The following is a 7618-nucleotide window of genomic DNA, read 5'->3' as shown; positions in this document are numbered from 1 at the left end:
CATTCAGAGACTTGTCCAGAAGCCACTCCTGCGTTGTCTTGGCTGTGTGCTAAGGGTCATTGTCCTTTTGGAAGGTGAACCTTCGCCCCAGTCTGAGGTCCTGAGCACTCGCAACAAACAGCATGATGCTGCCGCCACTATGCTTCACTGTAGGGATGGTGCCAGGTTTCCTCCTAACGTGACGCTTGGCATTCAGGCCAAAAAGCTTCATCTTGGTTTCATCAGACCAGAGATTCTTGTTTCTCATGGTTTGAGTGTCCTTTAGGTGCCTTTGTGATCTTGGGGACCTTCAATGCTGCAGACATTTTTTGATACCCTTCCCCAGATCTGTGGCTCGACACAATCCTGTCTCAGAGCTCTACGGACAATTCCATCAACCTCATGACTTTGTTTTTGCACTGACATGCACTGTCAACTGTGTCTTTATATAGACAGGTATGTGCATTTCCAAATCATGTCCAATCAATTGAATTTACCACAGGTGGACTCCAATCAAATTCTAGAAATATCTCAAGCATGATCAATGGAAACAGAATGCAACGGAGCTCAATTTCGAGTCTCATAGCAAAGGGTCTGAATGCTTATGTAAATAAGGTACTTCTGTTTTGCATTTTTTATACATTTGCAAACATTTCTAAAAACCTGCTTTCACTTTGTCATTATGGTGTATTGTGTGTAGATTGATTAAATAAAAAAAATCTCATCTATTTTAGAATAAGGCTGTAATGTAACAAAATTTGAAAAAAGTGAAGGAGACCGAATATTTTCCAAATGCACTGTAGCTTTCCCCTGGTCAGTCACTGCCATGGAAAGAGCAGTTCTTAATGTTTTGTACACTCAGTGTATATAAAACACAGGAAATCACATGTTTGACTGAACAGGGCCTTTAACATATTTCCATATTGGAATCCCCAAAGTAAATTCTCTACCCCCACTCGTACTGGTGGATCACTCCCACTGAAATTGAAAATACCAGGGGCCGATAGCGGGTCTCAGCTCTGAGCTGTGTCTATAAATGGCATGTCTGGGATCCTGTTTTTTAACTTTGTAAATCATGAAAATAAATAAATGAGGCGTTATTGGGCAAGGATCCCTGCTTCTAAATTAGATGCCCACTCACCAATTAAGCCAATTGAACACAACAGAGTTCACTCTGGTAACTGTTAAAGACAATAATGCCATTTAATGAGAACGTCCCTTTTATATATTTTTTAAATTTATTTAACTAGGCAAGTCAGTTAAGAACAAATTCTTACTGAGATGCAGTGCCTTAGACCGCTTCGCCACTCGGGAAACCCTAAGGCAATAAATGTTTACACCACTTTATCATAACAAGTTTTGCAAATCTGAACATGCTCCTCACACAACAAAACCACGCAGGCCAATGCTTAGTCCTGCACTAGTTGTTTGGAATTTCCAATGACTAAGATAGGGAGTAGCTACTGTAGACCTTTATACTGCACCATGAAAATGTATACAAGAAAATACACTATATATACAAAAGTATGTGGACACCCCTTCAAATTATTGGATTTGGCTATTTCAGCCACACCTGTTGCTGACAGGTGTAAACATTTATTTTTAGAAAAATTCGAGCACACAGCCATGCATTCTCCATAGACAAACATTGGCAGTAGAATGGCCTTCCTGAAGAGCTCAGTGACTTTCAACGTGACACCGTCATAAGATGCCACCTTTCCAACAAGTCAGTTCGTCAAATTTCTGCCCTGCTAGAGCTGCACTGGTCAACTGTAAGTTCTGTTATTGTGAAGTGGAGCAACAATGGCTCAGTCCAAAGTGGTAGGCCACACAAGCTCACAGAACGGGACCGCCAAATGCTGAAACGCGTAGTATGTAAACATTTTCTGTCCTCTGTTGCAAACTACCTCTGGAAGCAACATCAGCACAATAATTGTTTGTCAGGAGTTTCATGAAATGGGTTTCCATGGCCAAGCAGCCGCACTCAAGCCTAAGATCACCATGCGCAATGCCAAGTGTCGTTGAAGTGGTGTAAAGCTCGCCGCTTTTGGACTCTGGAGCAGTGGAAAGGAGTGATAAATCATGCTTCACCATCTGGCTGTTCGCCGAACTAATCTGGCTTTGGCGGATGCCAGGACAACGCTACCTGCCCCAATGCACAGTGTCAACTGTAAAGTTTGGTTGAGGAGGAATAATGGTCTGGGGCTGTTTTCATGGTTCGGGCTAGGCCTCTTAGTTCCAGTAAAGGGAAATCTTAACGCTACAGCATACAATGACATTCTAGACGATTCTGTGCTTCCAACTTTGTGGCAACAGTTTGGGGAAGGTCTTTTCCTGTTTCAGCATGACAATGCCTCCGTGCAAAAAGCAATGTCCTTACAGAAATGTTTTGTCAAGATCGGTGTGGAAGAACTTGACTGGCCTGCATAGAGCACTGACCTCAACCCCATCAAAAACCTTTGGGATAAATTGTAACACCGACTGCGAGCCAGACCCAATCGCCCAATATGAGTGCCCAACCTCATTTATGCTCTTGTGGCTGAATGGAAGCAAGTCCCTGCAGCAATATTCCAACATCTAGTGGAAAGCCTTCCCAGAAGGCTGGAGGCTGATATAGCAGCAAAGTGGGGACCAACTCCATATTAATGTCCATGATTTTGGAATGATATGTTCGACGAGCAGGTATCCACATACTTTTGGTCATGTAGCGTATATTCTGTAACTGAAAGTTTAAGGTGAGGATTATCACGATGCCCATCTACTCTAGGACTCTGATTAGAGACCAGGGGGAGGTAGAAATGCACTCCAGTCTAAGAGTCTTTATACATTTTTCGGGTAATGAAAATGACAGTTGTGGCCAAATATATTGGCACCCTTGCACTTTTTTCAAATAATGCACCATGTCTTCCATACACCTGTTGAAATTTAAACATATATTTTGGTATCCACATATGTATGTCTTCGGTGTGCAGTGGAACAAAACAAAACATAATGTAAAAAAAATGTATCTGAATCTTAGCTTATTCGACAAAGAAATCCTAAAATGGCCCAGATACTATTATTGGCACCATCTAGAAGAAGTGAGAAACAATTGGATTTCAAGCAGGTGATTCTCCATTACTTTCGCTTTGAACTCACCTGTGGTGAGTTGCAGGTGCCTACCATAGAAAAATCACTACTTCAACCAGTTTTGTGTCACCGTGTGTACCGAATTGAGCATGGAGAAAAGAAAGAAAACCAGAGAATTATCTGAGGATGTCAAAGTCAGACACAAGATTGTTGCCAAGCATGGCCCACCTCAAGGCTACATGTCCATCTCCACAGACCTTGATGTTCCTGTTTCCACCATTCGTAATGTTATCAAGAAGTTAAAGGCCCATGCCACTGTAGCCAACCTCCATGGACGTGGCCGCAAGAGAAAACTTGATGGAAGATTGCAGCTAAGGATTGTTCGAACTGTGGAGAAAGCACCTCGGTCAACTGCCATGGCAGGAGACCCAGGAGGACCCCACTGCTGAGAGAAAGACATAAGAAAGCCCGACTGCAATTTGCCAACACACACATGAACATGCCAAAATCCTTCTGGGAGAATGTCCTGTGGACAGATGACGCCAAATTAGAGCTTTTTGGTAAAGCACACCATCTCTGTTAACAGAAAACAAAATGAAGTCTTCAATGAAAAGAACACCTTCCCTTCAGTCAAACATGGAGGAGGTTCAGTGATGTTTCGGGGTTGCTTTGCCGACTCTGGCACTGAATGTGTGCATGGCATCATGAAATCAGGAGAACACCAAGACATTTTGGAGCGCATCTTCGGACCCAGTGTCAGAAAGATGGGTCTCCGTCGAAGGTCATGGGTCTTCCAGCAGGACAATAACCCTAAACACACTTCAAAAAGAACCCAGGAATGAGTTCAGATCTAAATCCCATTGAAAACTTGTGGAGAGATCTGAAAACAGCAGTTGGTAGAAGGCCCCCTTCAAATCTCAGTGAACTTGAGCAGTTTGCACAAAAGGAGTGGGCCAAACTGCCAGTACAGAGGTACAGGAAGCTCATCGATGGCTATAGGAAGCGCTTGATTTTAGTTATTTTGAGCAAAGGTGGTGCTACCAAATATTAAGACTAGGGTGTCAATAATTTTGTCAATGCCATTTCTATTTATTTTCAGATTTAAATTAATATATTAAGATCTGGATCAAAAACAAAGGTTCTGTAATAATGAAAGTGAAATAAAGAATTGTGGAGACCAAATATATTGTTCAATTTCAACTTATTTTGGGGGAAAATTGTGAGTTACTTGAAAAAAGTGCAAGGGTGCCAATATTTTTGGCCAGGACTGTATATGGCATGGAATGATTGACTGACAGTTGACATGAAACTGTCTTGAATCAGATGGACCAGCCGGGAGCTCTGTGGAGTATGTTTGTATGAAGTATGTTTTTTCTACAGAGGAGACACAAAGGATACAAATAATAACAGGCAATAAAAGCAAACAGGCATAATTCACTGTCTGTTAATTAGTATAACAGATGAGTACCAATGGAAATATCAATATGCAATAAGCATATGAATGGGTATAGCAGCAGTTAACAATAAATGGCAGAACGATGGGTTGTGATAGCACACGGCATGTTAGGCCAAAGCTAGAGCAGGCTACATGAACAGTGGCTATGTAGCATGGCATGTGGCAACAGACAATATAAATCAAATCAAAGTTTATTGGTCATGTATACAGATTTACAGATGTTATCGCAGGTGCAGTGAAATGCTTGTGTTTCCAGCTCCAACAGTGAAGTAACTATACCTAGCAATACAAAAGAATACACACAAAATCCAAAAAGCGAAAAGAATGAAATACCAGAGTCCAGAATATGTATATATACACTGCTCAAAAAAATAAAGGGAACACTTAAACAACACAATGTAACTCCAAGTCAATCACACTTCTGTGAAATCAAACTGTCCACTTAGAAAGCAACACTGATTGACAATAAATTTCACATGCTGTTGTGCAAATGGAATAGACAAAAGGTGGAAATTATAGGCAATTAGCAAGACACCCCCAAAAAAGGAGTGATTCTGCAGGTGGTGATCACAGACCACTTCTCAGTTCCTATGCTTCCTGGCTGATGTTTTGGTCACTTTTGAATGCTGGCGGTGCTCTCACTCTAGTGGTAGCATGAGACGGAGTCTACAACCTACACAAGTGGCTCAGGTAGTGCAGTTCATCCAGGATGGCACATCAATGCGAGCTGTGGCAAAAAGGTTTGCTGTGTCTGTCAGCGTAGTGTCCAGAGCATGGAGGCGCTTACCAGGAGACAGTCCAGTACATCAGGAGACGTGGAGGAGGCCGTAGGAGGGCAACAACCCAGCAGCAGGACGCACAACATCAGCCAGGAAGCATAGGAACTGAGAAGTGGTCTGTGATCACCACCTGCAGAATCACTCCTTTTTTTGGGGGTGTCTTGCTAATTGCCTATAATTTCCACCTTTTGTCTATTCCATTTCCACAACAGCATGTGACATTTATTGTCAATCAGTGTTGCTTCCTAAGTGGACAGTTTGATTTCACAGAAGTGTGATTGACTTAGAGTTACATTGTGTTGTTTAAGTGTTCCCTTTATTTTTTTGAGCAGTGTATATATATCATGAGGTAGTCACCTGGAATGCTTTTCCAACAGTCTTGAAGGAGTTCCCACATCGGCTGAGCAGATGTTGGCTTTTTTTCCTTCACTCTGCGGTCTAACTCATCCCAAACCATCTCAATTGGGTTGAGGTCGGGTGATTGTGGAGGTCAGGTCATCTGATGCAGCACTCCATCACTCTCCTTCTTGGTCAAATAGCCCTTACACAGCCTGGAGGTGTGTTGGGTCATTGTCTTGTTGAAAAACAAGTGCCACTAAGTGCAAACCAGATGGGATGGTGTATCAATGCAGAATGCTGTGGTAGCCATGCTGGTTAAGTGTGCCTTGAATTCTAAATAAATCACTGAGTGTCACCAGCAAAGCACCCCACACCATCACACCTCCTCTTCCATGCTTCACGCTGGAAACCACACATGCGGAGATCATCTGTTCACCTACTGTGCATCTCACAAAGACACAGTGGTTGGATTGACTGACCTTCATGTCTTAAAGTAATGATGGACTGTCGTTTCTCTTTTGTATTTGAGCTGTTCTTGCCATAATATGGACTTGGTCTTTTACCAAATAGGGCTATCTTCTGTATACCACCCCTAACTTGCCACAACACAACTGATTGGCTCAAATGCACTAAGAATGAAAGAAATTCCACAAATGTACTTTTAACAAGGCACACCTGTTAACTGAAATGCATTCCAGGTGACTACCTCATGATGCTGGTTGAGAGAATGCCAAGAGTGTGCAAATCTGTCATCAAGGCACAGGATGGCTACTTTGAAGAATCTAAAATCTAAAATATATTTTGATTTGTTTAACACTTTTTTGGTTAATAGATGATTCCATACGTATTATTTCATAGTTTTGACGTCTTCACTATTATGCTACAATGTAGAAAAGAGTCAAAATAAAGAAAAACCCTTGAATGATTTGGTGTCCAAACTTTTGACTGTCAGTTGTTTTGCTCTAGGAAGCCCACAAGCTTCACAAGACTCATCTGAAGGTAGCCCAGTACCAGTTTAAAAAATGAATGGAAGTATACTGTATATGGAAGTAGTTTAGTCCCAAAAACAAATTGGTTAAATATGGGTAAAAAATGTAGAATTATAATTCCATGATCTTTCTTATATCTCTCAGATATAGGACAGACACTTTAAAAAATATATAATTTTTATCTATTTTTCCATGTATGAATCTGTTATTCAATGCATTTCTATGGGCTAATAGCAGTAAGGGAAAATTAATTTGTTAATGTATTTTTTTATACCTAAAGTGGTCCTAAAATTCTACATCAAATAGCTAAATGATCATTGGTATGACCATCTTAAAACAATTCCATATGTTAGCTTAGTAGTAGAACAATTTTTTGGTCATTTTCATTTTCCATACTTCACACTGATGTGTGGTATGATATCCCATGGTCTTTATTAATATACCTGCTTGGTCAAAGAAACTGTGTATGGATGGACTGTTGGTCTGATTCCATGCGGTTCCATAGCTGGCTATTGGCTTTTGCTTGTGTGTAAATGCTTGTGTGTAAGTTACCAGGGAACTCTTGCGAGTCAGTCTGGTCTAGCTGTCAGAACCTTTATAGAGCAGGGGGTTTAGTCAGTCTGAGAGGAATTTTGTATGTCAGATTGGTAGGTTATGGTAAACATCATCCACACGAGGGACCACACTGTCATGAGGAATAGTTGTGGATGGATTCACACCTTCTTTAGACTGGGTCAAAGAGCCATCGGCTGCAACCTAAACGTTGACAAACAAAATCAAATCAGAGTCAAGGAAATGGGCCATGAAACTGTGATTGCACTGCACATAATGCCCCTTTTTCAATAGCCTAGTTAAAGAAGCATGGGATTGTGCCCAGAGATGCTGACTTCACTGCAAACATGACAATTGGCTCCACACAATTGTGAGTGTATAATCAAATCAGGAACATCGATACAGGGAGTGTACACATATCTATCTGTAAGTTGGAACACTGGATCTTTGTTCCA

The sequence above is a fragment of the Salvelinus fontinalis genome, chromosome 28, assembly GCF_029448725.1.
Source record: "Salvelinus fontinalis isolate EN_2023a chromosome 28, ASM2944872v1, whole genome shotgun sequence".
NCBI classification, from domain to species: Eukaryota; Metazoa; Chordata; class Actinopteri; order Salmoniformes; family Salmonidae; genus Salvelinus; species Salvelinus fontinalis.
This window is presented reverse-complemented; position numbering follows the sequence as displayed.